A 26,269-nucleotide genomic window follows, 5' to 3' on the forward strand; every position below is an offset into this window, starting at 1 on the left:
AAAGTGCGATAACATTTCGCATACTATTTATGAAAAACACTGGCAAAAAAATGACTCCGAGAAAAAAAGAAAAACTTTTATTTCCAATACATTTCCAGTGAAAATTATTAATTGTTTACTGAAAAAGGACTATGTAATTGTAAAATAATGTGAAATGTTGATGGTTGAAAAATGAAATCAGCGTCATTTCTGGGTTAAATTTCGCTTCGTTTTTCTTCACGCAATTGAACAATTGACGTAGAAAAATATATACGGCGGTGACAATTGAAAAAAAATCAATCAATAAATAAATTTAAAAAAAGAACATATATTCGTAAAACGTGATTGAAGAGGCTGACATTTATTTTATTTTTTCTTTTAGTCTCTTTCAAACAGTGCGGTGTTTCAACAGAATTACATCAGCTGAGATAAAAAGTTTGTTAGTTTCTCATGCGGGATAAAAACGGCTTTAATATTATAACACGGATAGATTCTTGCGAGAAAATGCGACGCTAATTTTTATGGGTAATTTATACACACATAAACACAGAATAACGTGATATCCCGGATATCCAGGGACGCTATAAACAGAATTATATGAGAAACTCGAGTTTCAGCGACTTCTCAACAATTCGCATCGCGATGCAGTTTTATAGGAAATGAACGGTGACTTAACAGTTCAAGTTCAAGAACGTTGATCGTCGGATAATGTTACATACGGAATTCTAAAGGCCCGTTACACTTTCTCTCCGTGTCTGCAATAGTGCCGATAGAGTTGCCAATCGAGCTGTTAATACAGTATGTACGTGTGTATAATATCGCGAGGCTTGTTGATATAATATTACAAGCACATATGTTCGAGGTCTTCAACCTCTTTTCAATTGAAAAAGAAACCGAACCGCGTGTAGAAAAATTTTCAATAGGTATTGCGTTATCGCGTCTGTTGTATACGTGATGAATAAAGACTTTACTATGAAAATACTTTCTCATAGCAAATAAAATCGGTTCAATTTTCGTTCATTCTTCGATTTTTTCGTAACAGTTTTAATCGTAAGACGAAAAAAATCACAAGCAGCAACAATTAAATTGACCTAAATCGTTGAGGGCTAAATTGCGGTGTTTGATTTTTTTTTCTTACCGATCGAAAACTTCTTAGACATTGAAAAAATCGCTCAAATCGAAGACGCTGAATCATCGACAACGAGATTCAGCGCTTCGCGTAACTTTTAACTATGTGCGATAATAACGTATTTTTCAATAGTGTGCAACACGATACATACATATAAATGTATAATTATGTCTCGAGACGCATGACGAAGATCGCTTGAATGACGTCATCTTATTCCCAGGACAATCGTTGAATACATACGCGTAGATATTGCGAAGCTGCTTGGATGCTGGGCGGATTGGCGATCAGGCGAGTATATACATATATATATGTGTATATATGTATGTATACTGCACAATGTACATGATACGCGGATGACCCGTGTCGTGTGAATCAGATACTCTGCACGCAGTGTATATTGTTTATAATATCGTGTTACAGACGTTTTTTCACTGAGAGAATTCCGTTTGCGACAACGACGAGGCTTAAATATCGTTGGAATTAGGATAAGAAACGCTGTGCAAGCAATTATGGATAAGTTATTGAAAGACCAATGTCATTTAATAGTATACGAGTGACAATATAATCAAAAATAATTATGACTCGGATGAATGTGTAGTAAAAATTACAAAATAATACATGTACATATAATGCCGACTTAAAAACCTAAAGCATGGCAAAAAGAATTGCAATTTCTGGATCGAAAAATCCCACTTTATGCAGAAAGCCTAATAAGGAATGAAAATGATTTGAACAAAAAATATTTACGAATTAATCCGGTCCTTAAAAATAATACTAATTGGTTTTCTGCTTATGCAGCTATATGGTAAACTATATTTTCATTTCGTACCTAAGATAGGCGTATTTTTTTATCACGATAAAAAACGAAATTAGCTTAGGAACGTAAAGCAGCTATAAGTGAACAAAATTTTTATCCACGGTCATTTTTATCTCCGTTTTTTGACATAATCATTCATCCCTTGTAGGAGGAGGATCGATTCCACAGAAATCAGTTCTACAGAGCAAATTTCGCACGGAATATGTTCTACGGAATATTTTCCTACATAAAATAATTCGAGATTCACATCGGAAATAAACCTGCATGAATTATTTTACAGTAGTATTGTTTTATAGAAGAGTTTTATAGTTTAAAAACACCCAAATTCAAAGCAAACAATCTACATTAAATTAGATTGAATTAAATCAAATTAAATTAAATCAAACCGTACGATTTTTATACGGTTAGATGATTGCTCCGAATTTCCGTTGTGTCAAACACAATCCGTAGAATAACATTCTGTAGAATAATTCGTGGAGGCTTGTTTGTGATGTGAATCTGGAATTCCTTTCTGTAGGAAAATATTCCGTAGAAACGAGTCTGTAGAATATTTTCTCTGTAGAATTTATTTCCGTATAATCGAACCCGATTCGTCCTGTAAGGAACTTTGTTCGATTGTGATTTCTACGAGGTGTTTTCGATAGTCTTTGTTTTATATTTATAACTCTTATCGACGAAACCGACAGCCGGCAAACCGAGCTTCTCCATGACTTATGACTCGACATCCGCTAACTGCAAAGTCTAAACTGCAGCAGTCGGTGACCCTTGTTATACGAGTTTGTATCGCGCACATTGCGAGATAACAAAGTGTGGGAAACTGTTTCTACCACTCCTCCACTCCGGCCGAAAGGCTATTAATCCCCACAGCTACGTAACCCTTTTTCTTTCTCTCTCCCTCTCTCTGTTTCCCTCTCACATCCCGCTCGTTATAAATTACTCAATTCTTCCATATCCAGGGCAATTACAATAACCGCGATTATCAAGTTGATCGTTGTTTTCTCTCGGGGGTTTTTTTTTCCTCCCACCCCTCCTCAAGTTTTCACATGAAAAGAGAAACCTTACGACAATATTTGTTACTTACAGGGGAGACCCTTTGGAATCGAGATAATTAAAAATAAGACCTATAATAAGTAACGTCTTCATTTTACCGTGTCGGTTAATTATACATTGACAACCGAAATTGACGGGGGAGAGAAAAAAGGTAAACGAATAGGCTATAAATTAATTTCTCGAATGAAATCATCAGCCGTGGCTGGTTAAGCGGGGCTCGTGTTTCCGAGTGGAGCCTCCTTGACGTTTAAGGTGGAATTTAGCTTCCCGATAAAATCTGGAATTATAGTATTAATAATTAAGGTGATGGGCCAAGTTGAGGGGGATGCAGAAGCGGTCGAGCATCGCCGGAATCGGACCACCCAAATATTCCTCGTTAGGAGTTATGATGTAAAACGCGGCATTCGAAACGAGAGATGAGGAGGCGACCAACCGGCGAGTGTGCAACAGGAATTATTATTACTACATAAAGCGGAACCTCTTACGAAATACTACGCGCATACCGCACACATAGACGCACGCGCACACACGCGGGATGCAAGTTCTTCATATCACGTGTCACAGGTTTAGTATCAGGCATACGGAATTTATTGATAAACCCACGCCGCCCATTGAATGTGTCGAAGTATCAAGAAGACCGACGAATCGATCTTTATATCTGGACTAGGATGGTCCTTATTTCCGGTGTCGAAGAATTTTTACTGCCCCGACCCTCGACATCAACTTCAAATTAGTAAAAAGCAATTGCCTGATTTTTTCAGATTTTTACCTCAACTCTAAGATAGTCCGATTCGTGATCGAAGTTTCTTATGGAAATAAAACGTGGGAGAAACTTTTATTTTCAATATGTATTTTATTGTAAGACTAATAACGTTGCTAAAAATCTGTAACTGCGAGGTTTTAGTGGGCATTGGTGCCTAATATCTGAAAAAAAAAAATAAAAATACACATCATCATACCGGCCAATCTAGACGAATTGCACAATCTCGAAATCTGATCTTTTTTTTATTTAGAGGAAGTGCGATTCGTCTGAACCGGCTGATTTGATGATGTGAATTTTTTTTCAGATAGTAGCCCACTGTAACCTCGCATTATTACTCTTACAATAAAGTATAATACTGAGAATAAAAGTTTTTCCCATGTGATTTTCATAAGAAATTTCGATCACGAAGCGGACTATCTTGGAGTTGAGATGAGAATCTGAAAAAAATGAGGCGATTGTTTTTGAATTATTTGAAGTTGATTTGAGGGATGAGGCAGAAGTAAAATTCGTCAATACCCTAAACAAAGACCACCCTAATGTGCACAGTAGTTTTCGGTTCTCTGTACAAAGAAGACGTCGAGGTTTCGTCACGGTTCCAGTATTCCTGAAAAATAAACTTCCGATTTCGGTAAATTTTAGTTCAATCCCGAGACCGCTGCGACGCCCTCTGACCCCCAAGTGAGGTACCACATAATTTTTCGGTGAATTTAAGACAGCGGAGATAATCGTCGCCAGTGTGTCGCGTAGGAGCACCGAACCGAGAAGGCGTGTCGCAAGCGTGGCTTATTTTTCAAGATCGTAATCGAGCAAGGATAAGGGACCACCGTCACATGTGCCGTTGTTCCGGAAAGCGCGACGCTACACCAGCCTCCACACGAGATTGCGTAACGCACGAAGGGTACAACGGGAGAATCAAAAACTCGTGGCAGGATACAGAATGTCTATAATACACGTGGGTATTAAGCGTGTATACAACCTAAAGAGACATTACACACGGAGACGTTATCCAGATCAAACGATCCGAGAGTTCTTCACACGGATCCAGGATGTGCGTCGATGAGCACATGCGGCACAGACGTTGAGGAAGAAAATACGAGACGCACAAGAATTAGGTATCAAGTAACCCCGATAGAAAGCTTTCTAACGTCACCTCGGTTGTCCGAATCGATTAGACCGATTTCCAAAAGGAGAAACCGATCAAAACGACACGCTTGTGCTCCCATATTGAGGTATTGACGAAAAATGGAAATAGAGTTGAAAACGAACGACGCAATATGGTCTCCACTTGTGCCGAGTCACCCGTTGCATCGGTGCTTGATCAGTTTTTGACATTTCATCACCTCTCGCTCCTTCGTTATCTGCGAACTTTATTTACCGCAACATGGTTTCCAGATCGTTGACAACCCGACGAGTTGGTACTATGGTAGTGGAAATCGCTTACGTTAACATACATAAGTGATACTCTACCCTGCAACGGACATTAACTAAGGTGCGCTCAGAGGCAATAGGCATCCATTAAATTTCGCCTGCCCGCGGACACTCGCGATATTACGGATGATATATTGCCCAGGAATTATTTTACAGCACAGGGAAAGTTGACATTAGGTATAGGTTTACGCGTACCGTCGTCGTCACCTTACTCGATACCCTGCAGCACCTATTTTCTGACGTATCTGTTATTTTTTTTCAGGGAGCCGGTGTTCAGGATCGAACGAATCGTGTGGGTGACGTAGAGATAAGCCGTAGCGTAAGAAGTAAGAAGAGGTGTACACTTGCATGGTGTTCGGTAGAAAATCCGTGACAAATTCAAGGACATTTCAAGGATATTTAACAGGTTAGTCGAGGACATTAAGAATAGAATCTCTTTAGGACACAAGAAAAATTGGAGGACAGTTTTCAGGACTTTTGAAGACCGAGCGAAATTCAAGTACATTTCCAGGACCACTGGACGACGTGACTTATGATTCTTCTTGAGGAACTGGGAGGAAGTTTGGAGAAGATGATGGCTTAGGAACACTAGCAGCGTGCTGAAATGCCCAAAAATGAGAGATTCGTGAATGACGAAACCAGAATGACGAATATCCGTTTTCAGAACCCACGCTTTTTTTTCCGTAAGCTCCGACAAATTACGAGCTGATCGTCGTCATCGTCTGCGCGGATGACAAACAAGTATTAATTAGGGAATGGAGGGGGTAAAAATACTCTTCGGTAAATCAACCAGCACTTAGAAGCAGTAAAAGTTAAACTTCCTCATCAACGGGCCGAAATATTCGTAACTCGGATGATTATGGTGTCTGGGAAGACGCAGCAGATCAGAAATAGACGAGGAGGAGGAGGAACATTGTTGCAAGCAACCTTATTTCACAAGAGGCCTACGCAAAGTTCCCTCGGCCCCCGGAGTCAATCTGCCCACGTGACAGATGCCTTTCCTTCCATTCCACGCACGCCGTATTCCCTGTTCAATTCCTCACTCACTTCGTCTCTTCTGTCTTCCCCTTTTCATTTCATTTTTTCCTTTCTTTCTTTTTTACACACTCACCTACCGCCATCCATTGACCGCGCGCTCATACCGAGCTCCGTTAACTCAAGTGCAATAGACACGTAGGTGTAGTATGCAAGAAATTACAGTACCTACAGGAAAGCGCATTTGCACATTGAATTCCTGGTGGTTTCCACCATGCTCTTGGCTCGCTTTGTTTTCTCGGCAATTTCCTCTCCTCCAGGATACAGCCACTGGGACCGGAGTGTTAATCGAGCTTCAGTCGGCACGGGAAATTCTTTGCAAGTCAATGTTTGCCCCCCAAGAAGTTATAAGCCACTGGCGAGAATGCAAGGAACGGAACGTTCTTCAAACCCCGAATGAATCGAGGGGTCGATCACTGGTGAAATCTCGTGTAAACTTTTCCGGAAATCTTTGGAAATCTTGGAAATGTTCTGAAATCTTCGGTAACCTTGAAAATTTTTCAAAATCTCTCAAATTTTCCTTCGAAAAGATCCATTGGAATTCCAAGAAATCTCTTGTAATCTTTTGAATTCCTTTGAAATCCCTGAAATCTTTCGTAAACTTTTGAAATCCCTAAAGTCTTTTGAAGTCTTCGGTAATCATCTGAAATCTTTTGAAATATTGTGAAATTTGTTGAAAACCTTTGAAATCTTTGAAATCTTGTAAGCTTTTGAAATCCTTGTAATATTGAAATCAGGTGTACGTTAAATCGACGAGTGATTAATCCCTCGTAACGACCACTGAACCGGAGTGGAAAGTTCATATACCAAAAACTGTGCGAGTCCAAAATTTTACTGTACAATAGTAAGAGAACGGCAAATGAAACGGTCCGACAAACGGCAAGTGGACAAGGTGCAGGTGGCTTCAACTAAAGCAACAAGAAAGTCAGTCCAAGTCAAGGTCCTCGTACCTAATGACGAAGTTGAAGATTGCTCGAGGCTGCGTGGCGGCTCATATGAGTCAGCTATAAAACGAGCCGTACGACTGATTAAGTTTATACACTGCGGTATTGATAATTCTAAAAGTATGAAGACACGATGTTATTGGTATAATAAGCCTCGCTGCAGGTCTGCGTGTGGTTAACGATCGCGCAAGTGTCACTGACCGTTACACCATAGTACCTCATGCCTGTGCCATGAAACGGCTTCATCGTTGGCTCCTCTATTCAAGCCGTTTAACTTACTCCCGAATCAATCTCTGCGGTGGTGAACGGCGAGCATGATCGAGAGTACCGACTCGATACTGTAAGTAGATCCACGAACCGTTTTATGAATGGATGTTGAACGTGAGCTTATTATGAGCACTGACAATGCGTGCGTGACTCGCTGTCCGTATGAAAGTGGGAGCAACTTTACTCACGGCGCTTGCAGGTACGGCCGAGATTCTTCCGCGTGCTACAGGTAGCATTTCCTGTCTCTCCGGAGCTCGGTGAGGCTCTTTATGATTCTTCGGTAAACAAGCTTTCCTGACGAGACACGCCGCAATCCACAATGCGGAATGACTCCGGACAAGAATCGGTCATCTTCGATAAACACGGCGTGCATCGATCGTTCGGTGGTGCCGTCTAAGATCGACCATGAATGAAATCACGGTATCGAAGGATGATTCGTCGTTGAGAATGTTTCTTTGCGAGCGAAATCGTTGTCTTTCGGAATCTCAGTGCCGTGAAATCTTTGAGTTGTAATGAAATCTTTCGACAAGGAAGGCATCTCAGGTCGATCTCTCCGATTTCATTTCTTTTGCAATATTTTATAGTAGAATAAAAACCAAGCGACACGTATTTTCTTTCAACTGCCAATAAACACTTTAAGGGAGTGAAACCACCATCCAAAGTAAGGCATGTCAAGTGACGATTTGGCAGTTTAACCCACAGGAACATAATATTTTTAAACCAATTCCATTGGAATAATTTTCTGAAATCGAGAAATGAGAACTGTAATTTTCCCAATCTAAATAATAAAAATAAAAAAAAACTACCAAATCGCCCTTTGACGTACCTGCTTTGGTTTCACCCCCTTAAAGCGTTTAATAACGGATAAAAATAAAAAAAAATACTTGTCGCTTAGTTTTCAGTCTACTATAACATATTAAAAAAGAAATGAAATCGGAGAGATCGATCTGAAATAACTTACTTCTGCGACTTTTGAAATATTGTCAAGATGTGATTGCGAACTCTTCCGAAACCGTTCGGAATATCTGCTTCTGGACATTCGGTAATGAATAGATCAGACGCAAAGCCTTACAAAAGATATATCGACGTGATTGTTTATTATTCGACTCCCGTGCGACTGATGTGACAATTCGGCGTCCTCGCAGCGATGGACGACTGTTGCTGTAAATGGGCAGTTAAAAATTCAGCTCGCCGCGCAAAAGTGACCGGACCGATTCGATCCTCGGTACCTACAGTGTAACGACTAACGTTTCGTTACCGTGCATAAGTACGCCACATCTGTATATACATATGGGCACCTTTTGATGCATGGAATGAAACTGTACAGTTAGGTATGTACTTACGAGTCGAGGACTCAAGTGACGCCTCCGCAACTGCTCAACGACTCGAAGCACTTCCTAACGATAACGACGAAGAACGGACTCGAATATTCGTTAAATTTGCTCTCACGAACAGCATGTTTCCATACAAGGTGAGTGAACCAGTTATCGACACGTTTAGACCCAATTATCGACAATTTTATTTTACAAAATTATAAATTGACGACGAAAATTGTCAATTTCTCGACAGCTAAAACCAATTGCTGGACGGTTGGAGACAATTATTTTTTGGTAATTTTAGAACTACAGATCGAACATATGCAACCAAAAAAGGTCGATAATTGGGACAGGGTCAATAACCGGTACACTTAATTTTCTCAGACTTTGTCGGAGTTTCACTAATGTTGTCAAAGTGTTCCTTACCAGATATTCGCATTTCTATTACAGTGATCTGCGGAAGTCGAAGCACTCACTTGTCTCTCTCGAAACTTGAAAATCAACCGCGCATGCGCGAGTTTTATCAGCTGTTCGCGCAGGCTGGCCCACCCGAGTTTCAGTTGTGAAACTGTTTCTGCCGGCGATGTAGTTGATACGTATTTTCGAGGTTAGAATCTCAAGTAATTGATGTAGCGAGTTGAAGAATGTCTGAAGCTTTGTTAAAATGACTGATTTTCATCTTCAATCGATTCACCGTGAACTTGGAAGTAGAATTTCTCTGGTCCCGTGATCGGGTACGAAAGAAAATCGACTCGACGAGGCGATGAAAAATTCATTTTCGGAGCCACGGGTGTAATAGGTGACTCTGAACCACGATGGGTGTGCATTATTATTACAGCGTGCATTTCCTGATTCCCCAAGCTCGTTTCGTATGTATCTTGCGCTTTCTATCGGACGCGTCGGATGGCTGCTGCCTGCACGCACCGCGCACACAAGGTTATAATTCTTTGTTGCGAAACCATATTTAGTACGCGTACATCCTGCCTAGCTGGCTTGCATAAAATAATATACATACGCAATACGGTATATGGATAATAACGCGCCTACTGCACCAGTGAATAGAAACGCGCGCACACTCGCGCGCTCATGCGCCTCCGCGATTTACTCGCCGCATCTGCAGCAGCAGGGCTCCATATTAGCCAAAGGAGAAACCGAAGGGAAGGAGATATTGATTGGAATACAGAACAGCCCGGTTCGACCAGGTGCAGCAGCCCCATTGTCTCCAAGTCTGTACACGTGGTACCCGGTATGTATTGCCTTTTTCTTCTCGAAACTAATTTTATTTTTGTACTACCGTACGCACTAGGGTGTTTCGAATAGATAGGAAAAAAATAAATAAATAAATTCCATTTCCCATAAGAATAACATGGGAAAAACGGTTTTTGCTTCTTCTGGTCGTTTATAAGTAGCTAAAGGTGCGCTGCACGAAAAATTCACAGGCATATTTTTATAGAGAATTGAACGCTCTTCAAAAAAGGTTCATTAATATTATCTGATAAATTCACTCGTGCAAAAGTTATTCAAAATTCAATGATGAATTTATTTTATAGCATAACTTTTGGACGAGTGAATTTATCAGAAAATAACGAGAAATCTTTTTTCAAGATCGTTCAATTTTGTACAAAAGCGTGTCTGTGAAATTTCCGTAAGACGCATCGTTGGATAGTTACAAAAATCAGAATGAGCAAAAACCACTTTTCCCCGTGTTATTCTTACGGAAAATAGAAAGTTGCGATACGCAACCTTTTAATGTTAACATTAAGAGCCCAAATTTTAAGAGTCGGATTTTAATACCCAAATGCAACCTTTGAATCTGTTTGGGAAAAGGAAAAAAAAAAATGATTTTTTTTTGGAAACACCCTGACGGTACGAACGAAACATTGCGGTGAGTGAAGCGGTGCTCTGTCCGCACCTTTTCTTCTCATTAACTTGTATATTTTTACGCCACTGTTTATCTCGAGAGTCTCGAACGGTTTATAATCCATCGACCAGTGAGCGCTGATCTCTTACTTCTTACCTATGTACGATCGTAATAATTACACGGCTCTGCCTATTCGAATTAATGCCTCGGACGGGCTGCTGGGCGATAAATCTAACCCTTAGTTTCATCCAAGCACACGGTCAACGAGTTACGACCGGTAATCTGTTGTGTGGGTGTGTTTGTGGATGGAACGATTATTATATTATCCTTTGATTTTCATTTAATTGGACATTAAAGTTCACTTCGATGAAATTTTACCCATAACGAAGCCATATCGTTGATTATGCTGTGAAGTAAACCTAATATTTTTCCACTTTAAAACCAACGTTTATTATCACGAAGACGAAGATTTTTGTATAGATTTTCTTCCACTTCATACCGATTGGCTAACGATAAATCCTGAGGAACAGAGTTTGGCTCTGTTGGAAAATGAGGCAGATATTTCCTACCTCATTTTGATTCTGGCCTCTTGGAAAACTCTCTCGCGTTGCTTCGACTCTTCTCATTAAACGTTAATATTTTCTATGATCCTCGACCCAGATGCTCCGGTTATAGTTGGTACCGTGAAATGTTTGGGTAAGTGCGGTTGAAAAAACGTTTCAACACCGGTACCCCGACGTTGATGATATTATTTACACAAGCGGGGGGGGGGGGGGGGGGGCGTTACTAGAGCCGTAGATCTGAAATGAATACGTCAAGCCCGCCGGTTCCATGGTAGTATGCATCGTGTGTATACAAAGTGAAGCTGCAGGCGTACGCAGAGTGCGTAATACTGCACACGGTCAAACTTTAATAATAACACAATTTATTTTAACGAGTCTATTCCGCAACGAGTGGAAATGCATTCGCGCTCCGAGCTGCAAGCGGTTGGATGAAAACAAGAAAATTATTCATTTAATTGAACTTCCAGTCTGCACCGACAATTATCATCGACATTCATAACGAAACTAACATCACGCTTGCTTGAATGTTTATAATAAGCTTGTAGGTACCCGCCCGATTCCGCGTTATTAACTGCTGCGTTGGGCCAACCGCATTCTCATAGTTTGTGGAATCGCGTGCAGTGGAGAATCCGATGTTGCAGCGTTTCATTGAATCAGAGATCAAATAAGTAGGTACAGTAAGGGGGGTGAATTACATCTTTGACGGTCTGAAGTCATACCTATTTTTAGGATTTTTTTTTTATAAAGAAAATCAAAACACTTGGAGCAATTTGAGCTTCAGGGCTTTATTGTTTATAGTTTCAAGAACAAGTTAGAATTTTTTATCCGACAAAAATTGACCGAGGAATCTGTGCCATCGGATTCAAAACGAGATCGTTCGTTACTTATATGCGCCATCCCGCCATTTTTGTATTAATTTCAATGAAAAAATTCTAAAATGTTCTTGCAACTATAAATAATCAAACCCTCGAACTCAAATTGCTTTAAGTATTTTCATTTTCTAAAAAAAAAAAATCTTAAAAATAGGTACGATCATAGACAATCCAAACTGTAACCCCCCCCCTTAATACAGAAAAACTGGATCACAGTGGCTGGGAAAAAGTGCATATCCGAAACGGGAAGAAGGGTCGGTATTATTCGATCGGAGGGTTGAACCCCGTATTAATTCGAGACTCGGTGTTATTATAATAATTACATTCGTGTCTGGCGCGTTAGAAGCACACCGTAGCACATGGACATGATCGGTAGTGTGTTATTACGGCTAAATACGTTGGGGCGCACGAGTTGCAGGTAATGCCAAGATGTGGCGTCATGCGTCATGGAGGGTAGTGGTCATGCACAGTTGCAGCGACTCTCTACGTGTCCGCTAACTCGATGTACGGTTCAGGGCATAAATGTGAGGTGGGTTCGGTACTTGGCTCACGTGTGGTCCAACCGTCTCGACTCCTCTCTCTCTCTCTCTCATCCCGAGCTTACAAACGCTTGGGAATTGAGATATACCTCCCGAACGGTTTTCCTCCCGCCATTTTGCCTCTACGGATCACATTTTCAAACCATTCCCCGGTACCTAAACCAATTGAATTTCTTTCAATTCTGCTGCACAGTGTTACGCTTCATCACCGTCGGTTTCAATTGCACTGCGGTATGCATGTGCTGGATGGAATGAAATTGAGAAATGAAAATACACTCGAAGTGTGTGTACGTTATACATTGGTACGTTGGACCTGATGTTGGACGGCTCCAGTGCACCCGGGGGAATAAGTTAGCTTGAACTGATCTACATGTATGCTAAGCAGAAAGTCGAAGCAAGCAACCGGGATAACCGAGAGGAACTGATTCTACCGGTGTTGTTAGCGATCTCATTCCTCGATCTTGATTCTCCCCGTTTACCTCCTTTAGCCACATATTTCTCCACTTCGTGGACGCCATCGTCGTACAATACTACGAAAACTTCCATTCCACGTCCGGAAAAGGAGGAGATCGACTTTGATGTCAGTAGAAATGAAGAATCGAACTTTGGAAAATAGACTCTTACATCATTTCCCACAAAGTCGGAGAGTCGAAGAGCTGAAAGTAAGCACCGTCCATTAGTTGAAATGAATTGGAAACGGTCCACTGTTAGTCACTCGAACCATCGTGAACCTTGCCAATGATCATGAACCATCCTTTAGATGTCCGTAAGACATTCCCCCATTATTTGTCGAAGATATAACTTATGCTCGTATATACACTGACTTCATTTCAAGAGCTCGGAGACTTTGCCGTTGGCCGTTGAGTATCTTTGATCTTTGCTAACAAAGTGGTATAACCGAAGGCCCCCGGGGCATGTACGAGGAGGCAGAACATATACCGCGCCGTTTCCGTTAATTTAATGGAAATTGAAAGTAATGCTCGAGAGATTTCATCGCTGGGTTATGTGCATGCATGCGGCTAGTATGACGAAGCGGCTGATCTCCTCGGCAGTGAGCTGCAGAAATAACTGCAGCAGGCGCATCGAATGGCGAGTTGGAGAGAGAAAGACGGTGAGGGATTTAACGAGAATTCAAAGATCGTTCGATCGGTGAATCGATCGCTTTCGTTAGGCCACATACCCACCTATGATCCCGGCCTCTGGAGGCATTTAAGTTATGCTAATTATCGTATACTTAACCGCATACTGGATGGGATAAAATCTACCGATCTTATTCGGAATTTTCCCCCCTTAATCGACCTGGAAACTATCTTTGAATTTTTCTTGCGTCCTGGAACTATTTTATTTTTAATGACCGTGGATTCGTTGTGGATTTTTTATTGGACACCATACTGTACGAACATCCGGCGTTGCCACTTAACAAACTCCGAGTCACGTTAAATCGTTCCGGGAAGATGTTACCAAAATCACAACGAAGTCTAGTCGTTCCCTCTTCTTCTTCTTTCCTAATTCGTTCGCTTCGCTCCAAATTTTTGAGTAATTGATTCGTCGATGTTTGTTTTGGCGGTAAACGACCTCTTCGCCGTCTGAACCCCGTAACTGGTTTGTTCGTGACTCGGCCTCGTGCCACGGGAATAAATGTATCCTTCCCGCCTATCTCCGGCCCCTGACTACCTCGCCGAGCAAGGATCTCGCGTCCTCCGTTGACGTCTCAATGTGAGCATCCTCCGACGGACCACCCAACGATTACGTACTTCCTTCTACCAGCCACCAAAAAAGTTTTACCGCCCATAACGAGCCGAGGAGCCAAGGATTAACGGGGCTTCGACACCTCGAACGGATCGTAGATTATTTTGAAAATCAGGATGTGGAACTCGACCCTGTTCAGATTAGGAACTTTCCGAAGTTCCCAAGGGGCCAGCCACTCTTTAAGTCGGGTCTTGATTCTCCAGACTTCAGGACTGAAAGATTGCAGAAGACTTCGTGACTTCAACTGACTTCACTCAATTTTTTGATACACCACCCGACTTCCGATAACTTTACACGTGCCTTCGCGGGAGTTGAAGGGACTTGAAGCGACGTCATAAGACGTCTTTCACGGTCTACTCCTGACCTTGCAATCACCTCTCGAATTTGTCAAACGTATTTCACTTCTCGTTGCGAGTAGAGACGCCAACGTTCATTGTTCAAGAACAAGTGTGGTTTGTGCATTATGACGAGTGCCGTTCTCTTCTTCTATTGAGAACGATAACGTTAACACGCGTTGAGAGCTGCACGAAGGAGGCGGCGCGGCGTTGCGTGGCATTCCTCAAATGTCCGAGGCGCACAATCTCTGATCTTAAAACTGTCCGTTTAGAAATATCCTCCGGCGTATGGTATATAGTAAGCTCTTAATAAACTCCAAAGGAATGCAATATTTCAGTTGTTCAGGGCACTGGGCACCTCGGTTCGAAAACCGGCGTGGAGTATAACGTGGTAAAAGATCAAGGTCCACAAGGTGAGCCCACAAATCCCCTAGGAATTAATCCTGTTAAATATTCTGTGTACGCTGCACAGGGGGCGGTTTCTTTTCTCGCTCTTCCCTCTTCTCGATTTTTTTTTTTATTTATTTATTTTTTTTTTATTCGGTACACCGACGCTGGGATTGGAGGCCGAACATATCCTGCAACCCGTTGCACGTTCATTATCATAAGCCTTTATTTATTGGTGAATCCGTGCACATGGAGCGCACGAGGCGCGGTAAGTCACCGAGTCGTAAACGCGATCTCCCCTGGTGTCGTCAAAATAACGACGTGGATCAAGGACTGCGGGTCGTCGACGAAAGGAAGCATAAACAAGGTGAAGAGACTTCTGGGTTTCCTTAAATCTCTCCGATGGAACGAGGATTTTCCGGCCGAATGTTGCCCGGCAGAAGAGAGGAAACTCCTTTTCTGAAAATATGCCTCCAACGTTTCTCAAACGCCCTTTGAAACGGACCGCCATCGCAACGTCGGCGACGAGTGACTTCGAGGTGTCAAAGATGGTGCAGCGAGATTAAACCTCTCTTGTTGCACGCCTTGCGGTCAAATTAGTAAGACGAGCCCTTGACGAGACCTAAAAAAAACTTCTCAGTGCGGTGGCGACTGGTCTGGCACGTACGTCATCCCCATATTTCATACAAAACGAATCAAATCTCACGCTGTTTTATATTTGTGAGCAGAAAATCGTTGTGGCATATCGGAAGATCCGCAGGGTGAAGTTTCAAACAGGAATAACAATGCGTATCACAGTTCAAAAGTCCGAAAGTAGCTCAGACCCTTTTTGTCTTTTCGTTTTTTTCCTCAACTCTATATTCCTCACGCACACCGCGGCGAACGAGGTCATTTTATTATGCATTATACACGCGTCGAAGGTACCCGATTGTGTTCGAAATTTGTTGCGACCGGCTTGTCTCCTTATCCGATGGCATATCAATCCGTCGCTCAAACTTGTAAATTACAATTTGGCATCCATAATGCATGCAGCGACCGCGGTTCGAGTCCGATCGTTGACCGTCCGTTCTTCCACGTTTCGAATATTCCCAACTCACGACAATCTTATGATTCATTTCTCTACGCCAGATTTCGTCACAGGAACGCAGCCGTTATCTCTAAACCCTCGAAGGAACGTGGCAGGGGCAGAGAATTGTTCACCGTTGAGTGGCGTTCTTATCAGCAACATAAAGGAAGAGCCGGATGGACGTCGACTCTGAGGACATGAATATCGCGCCGAAGCCAAAAGTTGTTCGGGTTCGTGAATTATTATTCATGTCGAAGACAAAAGTCTCCTACCGGGCGGCGGAGCAGTGAACAGGCGGTACGTTTGAGCCGCGCTTACAGCATCTTCCGCATGGACCCTTCATCATGTTCCTCCTCCTCCTCCCACTACCTGGACTCCGGCATACTCGGACACGAAACGCGAGGCACGTTACATTACTTATTCCGTAACGCAGACTTTCCCACAAACTACCGAACGCCAGATGAGCGTTCGGCCCGGTTCACGGAGAGTCAAGTGGACCGCCAACCCCGATCAAAAGGGCCCGCGGATTCCGCGTCCTCTCTTCGAAAAGCTCCACTCAGAGAGCGCGGGTATCAGCCCCGTCGACTAATTCCTCGAAGACGCGGTTCGCCTCGTTAATTTGAACGCACCAGAGTCCAGGTCACCATCATGGATTGCGTAATTCGCGTGAGAAGCAAGCCGGAGCTCGAGATAGCCGCTCCGAATTGACTGATGTGCGTCCGCGCATTATTCCACACGTAACGTCCCGCGCAAGTAAAAAGCCGGCGATGCCATCTGCTCGAGCACTTAATCATCCCTAGGCGCATAATTATTCTAATTAAGGGGCCAGACGCACTGCCTCTATCCCGGATGATCCCGACTCCGTTTCTCGTTCCGTGATCCGGCTCTTGAGCTAGAACGAGAAAATCGTCAACCGAGATCAACGGACAAATTGAAGCTTCACCAAGTCTGGCCTCAACTTTTCACCGTGGGAATAATCACTGACTGCTTTCACTGCACGCTGTATTACGGATACACGACGTAACGTACCGTCAGCCCAACACGGACCCTGAGGGACCGTTGCATCACTCACATGCACGCAGGACCTCGACACCAAACTCGGCCATGTGCGATCCTCCGTCAACTCTTTACTCTTGTACTTATATTTCACTCTTCTTGCCATCGCTTTTTGCGGGCAAGCATCTGGCTCTCGGTTAGGGGTAATCAACGTTCGCAGAGAGTCGAAAAGCACGATGTTTTCGAGTCAAACACTGACGTTGAGAAATTCAAATCTTCTGCCAGCTTCAGTCGTGCTTGCAGATTTGAACCGCTAGTTAAGCGTCGACGCAAGCGAGACGCGCAATGACGAGACCATTTCAGGGTGTCCAGCTGTCAGGGAAATCTAGAACGTCGGGAATTTTCAGGGAATATTCACGCGTTTGCATAAAGACCATGAGGTGTCAGGGAATTCGGGCATCTGTCCTGGAATTTTTATATTTTCTTCCTTACTAATGCACGATTCTTTGAAATGTAGGAAATTACTCTCCGCGAGATAATTGAGGGGGTGTTGGTGCGAAATGAGTATAAGTGACAAAAAGTATGGTTTTCGGAGGAATTTTAATAATCGCCGAACTGATGTCGAGCACTGTGTAAAATTTCTGAAAAAAGGTAAACAAGTACTAAAAACAGTTACTACTCTCAGATCGAAATTTCCACTTTCATGTTTCGAAAGAATGGCTTATCCTGATCTACCGTCATTTTCTGAAAATTTGAATATTTATTGACACATCCGGTAATTGAGTATAACCAAAATTGAAGTTAAAGAAAAATTGGACTATCATAACTTACGTTGGAAACACCTGATGTCTAATTTTAAACTAACTTCCATTAAAAAAAATGAATTTTTTTTATTAAATTTAGGTTGAAACGAGTCTTTGAAAATGTGTATTTTCGTCTGGAAGACCGGGAAATGTCAGGTAATTCGCAGCAATTTGCCGACAGCTTCTCGTGACCATGCACATCGAGTTTGAGATCAGTTGGTGCGGCTGTGGCAGCGTGATGCTGGATGCATCAAGACGTCAGGGATTTTATTAGCGCGTAAAACGTTCGACGACGAGGGTCCGCCGATGAACTTGGTCGAACGCGTTACACCGCACCAAATTGATTCCTTCCAATTTTACGACCTTCGCTCCACTCTCGCTGGCTCGGGTCTCACGATCCTGAGATCCGTCTCAATCCCCGCGGTTTAATTTCCTCCATCCACCGAATGGAATTCTTCCGGACATCGGTCTTGGCTCCAGATGGTCTCGGCCACCGGCTGCAGCCAGTCCATCTGTCCGTTCCTCGGACTTTCGTCTCTTTGCGAATGTCATCTGTTCCTCCTTCTTCTCAGCTGGCGGCAGAACCGAGCACGGATGTATCCATTGTTTGTAAATGCGGCCTGTATACCAGATACTCTCGAGACTGTCTCCGAGTGCGCTTTTGCTCCCGGCTTTGCAGCTCTGCCGTGCTTCCACGGAGACGCATCAGGTTCGTTCTCCAAAGTGAGCCGGACTTCTTCCCCGATCACTCCACCCCTCCCTCGCGTGTGCCACTCGTTTATTTCCCATTTCTTTTTTCACTCTTCGAGTCGATGGTCTCCCTTTCTTTTTTCACTGCATTGTGCTTTTTCATACAGGTAACCCTCCCAGCGAATGATCCGACAATGAGGCGGCTGACAACCGAGAAACGCTCGAGTCTAACGAGGAGAATATGAGCGATAGTGTAATCGCTGAGATAGAGATTCGGGCGAGATTGCGACCAGCGGATCTTTTAATCTTTCGACAAATCTCGATCGCTACTTCATATTATGTTGATTCGCAGAGGAGCGAGAAAAAGGTCAGGAAGAACAGTCGGAAATTGCTCTTGAAAGAAACGTCAGACCTAAAGTTGGGATTTCGTCGTATCGGTAGTGAACGAAGCGAGCATCGGAGGCAAAAAAGATAGTTAGGCAATCCTCGACGGCTGTAAATTACATCGTATAGACGGACACGGCAACAGACTCGGACGTCTACTATACAGAGGTAGGTCCAGCGGAGATTCATCTTTTATTGGGCTACCGCTGTAGCAGAAGCAGAAGCAGAAGCGGCAGCAGGAGCAGCAGCAGCAGCCGCTTATCAAGATCGAGCAATAAGTAATCCCTTCGCAAGCGTTTCCCTAATGGTTCTGACAAATCGATTCCTATCATCGGTTGGTATTGCCCATGAGTCCCTCTAAGGATCGTGAGCATGGGCCACTAATTCAAGAATGAGACTATGCCCTGGAAGCCATAAATGCTAATTATCGCTCCACCAGCGGAGCCGCTTCGACCCCGCGTTGCTCGGAGATTCGTGTTCCAGTCCCGAGCTGCATCCGATTAACCGGAGATTTTCATTTGAATAAACAATTTGAAAGTGAAATGGTATTATAAAAGGAGTCTCAACGCCGCAGGCCGATCCCTCCGTCATTCAAGAGGAGAGATTTCTGTTGATGTTGTAGTTCCTGCAGCTCATGAATGAATTCCCCCAAACGAGTAGGTATGGCGGATGATCTGGACGACCGGCTGCATTGGAGCTCGATCTTTCCCTGCTTCGTCCAGCCGAAAGTGGTCCTTTTATTGGTCCACCGTAATGTCGCCGAGGCGATGCGGTGGATGTGGGATCAATTTACGACGTCATATCATTGGTGCCCGAGGTGAGCGACGCTTTGTTTTCGTCCGAGGCTGCTGTTCACTATTGAGATGTTAGCCGTGATACCGCGGTCATTTGCCCGCGAGATGTGTTACGTATCGAGTAATACCACGACGATGACGGAGCGACGATGCGGCGAGAATAGATCGAGCCTGATTGGACGCTTTGTGAAGACTCGCACACGTCGAATCGTCCCGGAGTCAAGTGGTTACGCGTTATTATAAGAGGGACCCGGCACACCTGTCATTTCATCCGGTGAATATGCGCACACATATCAGTCGGCCAACCACCAACCAACGAACCAACCAACCAGCCAACCAACTAACCAACCACCCAACAAAGGCTTGCATCGAGGAGTGGATGCGACTCTTTGTGCCCGCGCATGAAGAGAGGAGAATAAGCAGAAGACGGAGGAAAGAGTGGAGGGGGAACTGATGCCAGTGGCAAGAATCGATCGGCAGATAGGAGAATCGAAGGAGTTAAAATTCAACGAGGTTCGGAGGTAAAAACTGGTCGACGACGTTCGGAACGACGCAAGCTGGATAAAATCCCGTCGCTCTTGAACAACGTATCGGAGGATAAAAACGCCGTTGCTGCGGCAGATTCGCAGCTCGAATCAGAATTCAATAAAGGTTATACACCCCGCGCGTCCTGCAAACTGCTGCGCATTATTTTCCTACCTCGGTGTCCGAGAAGAAGAATGACAACGACTGGTTATTTTCTGGGTTTTGCTCCCGCGGGAACCGAGTTAACTGGCTGCGTTATTAACCGGCAGCATCGTTCCATTGATTCTTTGCTCTGGATCGCCGGGTCCAATTCATGTGCAGGATGAATTTCCAGCTCTGAAAATTGCAATCACGCGTAGAGTTCATAGACTGGAAGTGTCACGGTAACTTCAATACTGAAGAAACGAACTACTGGTTCCCGGTTGTCGAAGATACCCACTATGGGAGTTTATCGAAACGCGAGCGCTGCTCACCTTACTGGACGTAGTGCACGTACAGCTTGCGATCATAATCAGTTAATGCCGATTACCGATCATCTCGCAATCGATCACTGTAACCACCAACCGCTGATCGTTGATCACTGATCACTGACCACCGGTCTATTACACTCCGCAGTTATTCGAACGTGCCAATCCACTGGTAAGTAAAGAAATTAGTCATTTGTTGTGCGCCGTGCGTTGTTCGTTCTACAGGGTGTCGAGAGAATTACCGTCGAGTTGGCAACGCTGTCGTATGAAACTGAGAAGCTAGTGTCGCATTCGGGTTTGGCAAATGGGTCTCTGATCTCATAGTCGTCTTTACGCGCGAAGAGGAGAAATGCAATCGCGATTCTTCGGGGTTTCGCAAGTCGCTTTCGGGTCGATCGTTATGGGCATGAACTCGGCACCACCACCTACATTCGACGAGATTCGAGGAAATGAACACACGGACGCGATCGCTAACAGGATCAGCGAATAAAAATTGCATCACAGTTATATTTGGTCGAGAGTACGGGCACAACACGACGCTCGAGGACGATTCGACGGTCGGTGTCGCGGCGGTTATAGCTGCGGGCCTTCCGCAGACAGACTCGCACCGACAAGTGCGTCTGTATCCATAACCGCATAATCTATCGTGATCGCGAGATCGCGTAATTGAAATTATAACTCGCCAGCAGCCCGGTGGAAAGAGATCTGAGTCATTCTCTCCAATGGTCCTCCTCCCATAGGCTTCGGAGCATCCACCATGATGTAGCGCCACGCAGCTTGTGCGTATGTATATGATCAATTACCCGATCCGAGGTAAGGATTTCAGGTTCGCGTAGGCGGCTTCATGGGAGAAAATTGTTCACCTCATGCAATATACATCCGTCGGAGTAACAGCCATACAGGCGCGCCCACTTTTCCTCTTCTGCGGTCTGGCTCGGTTCCTTGTCCTTTTCTATCCTACATATCGCTTTCCTGCATAAACACTCAACGAGTTACACACAATTGTAAACGTCGTTGCTGGATCACATATTGCGGGAAATGTTTTATATTCCACGTGTCTTTCAACTCATAGTAGGAACTTGAGCAATCGACAAGTTGCGCCAGCGCGATGCTCGGAAATAAATTAGAAAGTGAAATTGATTAGTGGTGGTCGTAAATCACCGATTTGTAACGCCGGACTAGTAAGAAAATTTGCGACGGTTTGATCTCTATCGGTATTTCGTTGCTCGTTTGTCAACTGGATTATTATCAATCCTCGATATCGGTTAGCGATCAGCAAAGGGTTTTGGGTACTAGCAAAAGAAAGCTCTGTTTGGCTTCGTGCAACATTAAAGTTGAGATACATCCTTCGGAGTGAGGAGAAGAGACTCGAATCTTGATCGGAACATGATCGCCAAAGTCTTGTAGGGAAGTCAGGAAGGTCGTAAGAACTCTGAAACCGGGGCGGGGTTGAAATTCCAAATTTGAAAAGTTCCGAAAGCGCTAAATTCAGAATTTTACTTTTCGGAATTTTGCTCTATCGTAACTCGAACTTTCGGAATCTTGCATTCCGTAACTCTGAGCCGTCAGGTTTCCAACCATTCGAAACTTTGTTGTTTCTCCAAAGTTTGATCTCATCACTTCAAATTTCGCCACCAAATAAATCGAAATCAGACGCTTTGGGACCTCTTCAAAATCGGAGCTTCAACCCGGCCCCCTGAAATCCCTTCCAACATCTTTCCGGGTATTTTTCCTGACCTCGGTAGTGCGAACGTCGGTAATTCGAGTCGCGCAATGGATTTCCAGGTCGATGACCAAGAGTGTCGATCTGCGATGAATCATTCCCCTTTCCCCTTCGCTTCTCCGCCTTACCGCGACTCGTTTTATTATGCAAATACTGAGTTTGGCCAGGTAAGGTTGCGCCTCGGTACGACACTACGTCACACTCTCTCCTCGTCAATGGCCTTTCTCGGGGTCCCATATCGTGTGCCTTGCACTCACCACACGCCACGTACACCGTCATTTACCAACCTTCGATCAATGGACCAGCGATCACGTTTCTCCAGGTTTCGAAGCAGCTCCCGATTTTCCAAAAATGTCGAGCTTCGATCAGCCAACAAGCCATGTCCTTGCAGTGAATGTGCGTGGGAAGATTCACCATCGATATGCGTTTAAGAACCGACCTGTGGGAGGAAGCTTCCCAGCGTTTCGTGCTTCAGTTTCAAGGAGGAAACACGTCCGAGGTCATCGGATCACTACACTATTCACACTTCCGATTAATCGTTGGGTCTTCGTTTTCGATTGACGAAGAGCGATTTTTTCAAAACTGTACCAACGCGATCATCGACCCTGGTGAAAGAGTTTAAATTTCACCTATCAGCTTATAGTCCGGGTTTATGAACGTCGATAAAAACGAACATCGGTGGTTCCCCTGGTATAATGAAAAGTAAAAATTTCATCCTTTATATCACATCTTTCTGCAACGGACATAACCGACTCTGCGTGTAAGATAATAGTGGCTTGCTTGAAATAAAGCGTTGCATCCAGCGCAGATAAGCCCTAATGCATCAGCGGCCGAGATCGGGTATTAAAAAGTTGTGTAATTTATCGAAGCGATCGTGTGGATGAGGGTATAGGTATACACGTATACGAGCATTAAACGTCACTCACGTGCATCAGCTCCGCGTCTCGAGCCGATGATGAGACCGGTAGCTACTTAAGCTCGAAACGATTGCCCTGCTGGAATACGTTGGTCCCGAGACTCCGGTGAGAGAAATTTTTAGTTCCAGTTATCGCTCAGTACTTAACTATTTTCATTTTTTACCACAATCCAAAAATATAGTTCTAGGTAGATAATGAAAATTAGTTTTTCAGCTGTACCGGAAATTCTAGTATCCGTTACTATTCTTATTACGATCACTGTTGCTAGATTTTCTTGTAACTGTTGCGAAAATTTAATGCTCGTGCAAGAATAAATTGACGTTAAAGCCTTGTTTGACTAAAAAAAGTAGAATGAACCGAAGAAACTGATTTCGCGTTGCAATAACCAAAAAAGGATCGACGATAGCGAAAAATGTTTACGCATACCTCGTTTTTCGTAATTCCAACAATATTGAAACAGTTTTTTTAACGATACCTGTTTTACTCAATTTTTCTACTTACTGTAAAAAATGAAATTTTTCTCAATATCGGAATAATATCGGAGCAGGAATGGATGTGAGGAAAAAGAAATGGGAAATACGTTATTACAATAAAACATGCTCGCGAGAACGTAGGCAGGTATTAATAGGAAATTAAGACGGTCTTGACAAACAACTATCATCTGTTTGTTCTCAAAGACTCGTGAGTATGCAAATTCAGGCGGAGAGGAAAGAGCGAAGAATAAATCGTGTTTCGTTTCTTCGCCTCGGACGGGGAAACGAAAGAAAAAGTGAAGGAAATTTCTCAACGCGTATCCCGACTAACGCGACGTTCACGCACCCTGACTCGAGTCATCAGAAATCCATTAGAGACTTTCGTGATCGTGACCACATATTCCGCCCACATAATCCTCGGCAGCCGTGCTCGAGGAATGAACCGCAGAGCTCTTCGAGTCACAGTCCGTATTTCCTAGGCTAGTTTCAACGAGGTTCCCCACGATATTTGCATAAGACACGAACTGTCCTATTCTAAAGAGGTATTCTAATATGCATAACAGACGAGCTATGGACTCCGGCACGCCGTTTCTATGATTAATCTGTTACCAACCACCATAACTCGTCTTTTCACCATAACTAAAATCTCGCGGTACTTTATACGTTGGACTGTATCGAAAATATCGACTGTTTTTTTTTTTTTTTAGGATTTTTTAACTCGTCAACGCTTTGGTGTACCGATAAGACGAGAACGTATTTTTGTTGATAATTGAACGCTCTACAAAAAATGTCTCTTATCATTTTATAATAAAAATCTACGGTTTCAAAAGCTATTTAAGATCCTTTGTTGACCTTTGACCTTAAATCACTTTTGGATAAGTAGATTTACGAGAAAATGATGAGAGACCTTTTCTGTGGAGCGTTCAATTCCCTACAAAAATACGCTTCGGTCTTATCGGTAAGCTAACGCGTTGACGAGTTACAAAATTTCAAATTAAAAAAACAAAAAAAAAAACAAAAATTCCACACGTCATTCTAATGGAAAATCGAAAATCGCAATGATGCATCTCTTGGTAACAACACTAACAATAAGAGCTCAAATTTAAACAGAATTTTTTTTCGTCACTTGGAACAACATTTTTGACTTGAATTTTGAAAAAAAAATTTCGATCTTTTTTATACACTCTATTATATATATATACGTCATACTACATAACGCTTGTGTGAAAAATTTCTCACTGGATGTGGAGGACTTTATAAGGGTGAAACTGATAGCTGAACACTTCTACGGCGGTTTTTCTCTCTTCGAGAGTGAAACCCATCAGCGTGGAAAAGACTTTTACCGAAAATATCACGCCGACTGTGTTTAAGGGGGATCTTGAGCCGCGTGTCACGCGTCAGTCCGAATGTTTGAGTCTAGCCGAGGGTGAGAGATTACGGAAAGATCGGTTCCGGGAAGGTTTGGCGAAATTTTCATTGTCCACCACGTTCCCGACCAGCCTCGACCCTTTTCAAACTCGCTTGGTTGAATCAGCCCCGGCAAAGCTGTACCACCGGACTCTTCGTTGAGTGAAAATAAAAACGGCGTTGAAGATTTCCTGCCGCAACCGCGATAGATAGATCGAGAATTCCATCGATCTCTCCGTATCTCGTCCCTCGATCGCATTGCCGGCGCACACGCGTTCTCGTTAGGGAATTCCTCGAGGTTGAGACAGGCGCTTCATTTCCCCGATCAATGTGAGAGGCCGAGTTTTCCAAGCGAGAATCAGGATCAGCCTTAGATGGAAGCTGGAGCAGGACGGGAATCCTGGAGGGCAGGAATTCGCGTTCGAATCCATTTATCGATTTTCTGGAGGCAATCCGATCGACGAATACACTTAGAGAAATTTTTAGTTCCGGTTACCGCTCGGTCCTTAACTATTTTCATTTTTTACCACAATCGCCAAAATATTGTTCTAGGTAGAAAATGAACATTAGTTTTCCAGCTGTTACCTTAAAGTCTAGTATTCGTTGCTATTCTTTCTCATTACGATCACTGTTACTAGATTTTCTTGCAACTGTTGCGAAAATTTAATGCTCGTGCAAGAATAAATTGACGTTAAAGCCTTGTTTGACTAAAAAATTAGAGTAAACCTAACAAACTGATTTTGCGTTACAATTACCAAAAAAGGATCTCAGTGTAGCTTCAACAGGCTTTTTTTACAACTTTGCATCAACACTTCGACGAGATATTTGTAAAGTTGGGAGCCACTGATCCTTCAACGATGACATTGCGTAGGACTCAGGAGCTCAAGTGCCAGCCGGTTAACGCTCTTGATGGAATGATTGAGGAAATCTCTTCGGGACCGCCACCGCCGTTTCAATATCAATTCCAATCTCAAAGCACGGCGACGAATT

At 43.4% G+C, this 26,269-nt stretch overlaps 1 protein-coding gene across 1 annotated transcript in view; it reads left to right on the top strand.

Moving 5' to 3' along the window:
• Positions 1–9,776: 9,776 nt before the first annotated feature.
• Positions 9,777–26,269, top strand: part of cv-c (crossveinless c) — a 186,760-nt gene continuing 170,267 nt past the window's right edge. The window contains exon 1 of the mRNA XM_069137569.1: positions 9,777–9,974. The gene's annotated coding sequence lies outside the window, so the exon portion shown is untranslated. The remainder of the gene's footprint in view (positions 9,975–26,269) is intronic.

This window comes from Neodiprion pinetum, chromosome 7, assembly GCF_021155775.2.
Source record: "Neodiprion pinetum isolate iyNeoPine1 chromosome 7, iyNeoPine1.2, whole genome shotgun sequence".
NCBI lineage: Eukaryota > Metazoa > Arthropoda > Insecta > Hymenoptera > Diprionidae > Neodiprion > Neodiprion pinetum.